Here is a 2,802-nt window from a genome sequence, read left to right as displayed (position 1 = left end):
TTGAAGTAAAATGCCCTGGGTTGAGCGGTGCGGACGGAATCCTACCATTGTTGTCGGAAGTTTGCCCGAGTCTTCCAGGTACGGTTGTAACCTGTTGAGAACGACGTGCTCCAGGAGTTATAGGTCCTTTAGGTGACCCGTGTGAACAGGGTACAACTTAAGCCGCGGTTAGCGCTTCAAGCAAACGGGCCCAGATGTGTTCAATAAAAGTAGCATTTCCTAATATTGTGTCCTCTGTGTATCTATTGCACTAGGTTGTATTTGTTTTGAATGCTTGCTACGTTTAGGCTAAATAGTCTAAATTCTAAGAGCATTCAAAACCAGCGCAACTTAAATCCGAAAAGCATATTGAAAAAGAAGTGCCCGGTCTGAATAAAAGATTCCAGAAAATACACACTAAAATAAATTGCTACTTGAGGTAGTAAAAACGGTGTTTTACAGTCGACTTTCCTTATTTCAAACTCCAGGGCCCGTTTGCTCGAAGCGCTAACCGCGGCTAGAGTTAGCTGTAGTACCTAGGAGAGGGATTTTGAAATTACGTGACTGGCCCGGCAGGGATGCGGGGAAACATGGCAGTTCCCCGGTGAGTGAGCGCTGCTCCCTTTAGAACTAATATGTCGTAGCTGCAATATCGGGCGCGTTAGTCACCAACGAATAGGCCTCCTGCGTTGCACAGGGGGTGCTGCGAAAAGGGACTTGTTAGGACTTGTTTTGGGTAGTACAAATTTTAGCGTCTCAAACAGTCACGCATGCAGAAGCGTGCCTGCTCTGGTGCGGAGCGCGAGATCGCGAGGAAAACACAAAGAAACAACAAAAATTCGAACACCGTCAAAGCTAAGACGCTAAGAGCGTGAGCCAAGAGATGCCATTTCACGCGTTCCAAAGTATACATGAAAATGAAAACAAAATGAAAGCGTCGCGACACAGGTGTTCTGACGTCACCACCCAGAGATAAGAGACGCGTGCCCTATCGGTGGTGTCATGAATTTGTCACTTTCGATTGTCTTGCAACGTTGAGTCAGGCCCATTTCTGGCGTCCAAAAATGTTTTTTCGTTCTTCAGCACAACACAGAATTAAAAAAGATCAACTAACGCTCCATAAGTAGTGCCAGGCTCAATCAGGTGAACTTGTACTACCCAAAATTAGGGCGCTACTGTTTGTTCAAAGCTTCAGCGCAGGAGGCCTATGGTGCAGGAGGCTTCCGCTTTGCCTTATTTCACTTGAATTGCAAAGCATGAGCAATGACCTCGCCGCATTTTTTAGATACGTCTTTCGAGTCTGGCCATTCCTAAGCCTAAATAAACACGATAATTGTCGGCTTGGCAACTTCTTTGGAAAGCGGATTGTCTTGACTCAATCAGCAAGGTATTGATAGCACACAAAAGCAGACAGTATCCCAATAGACCCTTTTCTAAATTACCCAAGCATCGAGAAGAACGCTGGAAGTGTAATTCTACGGCCCGCGCGCACTGGCCTTCCTCTTATAAAAGATTCGAAGTAAATAATCATAATAAAAATTTGACGAACGCGCATGCAAGACAAAATTTGTTTTAGACTTTTTGTTTTAGAACAGTTATTACTGCAGACGCCAGGGCCGGTTTGCTCATCTTGCGGCTGCGGACGCGGCCGCGGCCAGGAGGGATTTTTACGTCACGTGACTAGCTCCATGGGGACAAGGAAGTACCTAGCGTCCCTGCCTAATGGCGGAGAGATCCGCATTGCTTCAAGCACAAAAGCCTAATTTCGCTCGCAGAAACTGATTGGAGAGACTTTCAACTGGAACCTAATTGACCGCCCCTTTATACTGTAGGAGCGGCAGGTAAAGTTACGGCCAGGGAGGGCAAATAGGAGCCAAAATAAAGAAAAAAACCACACGGATAAAAGCGGTAGCAGTATTTTTATATACCTCCGCCGGCGCTGCGCCTCGCGCCTTCTGTTGTGGTCGAGAGGTTAAAGCGCCGGCACTTGTCGTCGCGGCGTCAAAGTTCCGGGTTCAAAGCGCGCTAGGGACTTCTTTTTTTTTTTTTGTATTTTGCGCGTGTCTTACTTTTGAACTGTGATCCTTTTTTGGAAATCATCCACTTGCACTACTGCGCCTTACACGCTTTTACTGTTAGTCCCACCTGTTCAATCGAAACACCGGGAAGGAGAAAAAAAAGATCAACGCAAGTTAACGCGCTAATGCAATCATTTCGTAATGTTCATTAAAAGGAAACCAAGCTAACAGCATCAGTATGGCTTTCACACAAGCGGAGCCGAAACAAGCATCCTTTCCCCAGCGTTTACAATTTTATCTGTTTTCAAATAACCCTCTTGCTACGATTCCTTTCAATAACAAGAGACGCCTACTTAGGACTAATAAAAACTGCAGTTGTAGCAATTAAAAAAAAAGAGCAAAAAAAAAAACTAGCAGCTGTGGATACATTGATTGAGCGAAATCCTACAGGCAAGGCAGCAGGTCAAACGTCTGAGAAAGTAGTAAAACTGAACTAAAAGAGATCATACTTTTACTTGCATGGAATGAGATAAAAAGTATATTTATACTCTTTACATTTTGTTCTGGCAATCGTTTTGTAATATTAACACATTACTTGTTGAATTTTAGTCAGACTAGCAGACGATCACGACCAAATGCAAAAATGAATCAGGCATCGACCATCGCAAACCCTCTCTCTAAGGCAAACACCTAAAATGACTTTGGATCAAGAAATGGAATTAATTATATAATTCCATTTGTTGATCTAAAGTCAGTTTAGGTGTTTCCATGAGAGATAGGGTTTGCGATGGTCGATGCCTGATTC

The sequence above is a fragment of the Ixodes scapularis genome, unplaced genomic scaffold (genome assembly GCF_016920785.2).
Source record: "Ixodes scapularis isolate PalLabHiFi unplaced genomic scaffold, ASM1692078v2 PGA_scaffold4__175_contigs__length_147842914, whole genome shotgun sequence".
Taxonomy (NCBI): domain Eukaryota; kingdom Metazoa; phylum Arthropoda; class Arachnida; order Ixodida; family Ixodidae; genus Ixodes; species Ixodes scapularis.
The sequence above is the reverse complement of the archived record's forward strand: the minus strand, read 5'-3'. Positions refer to the sequence as shown.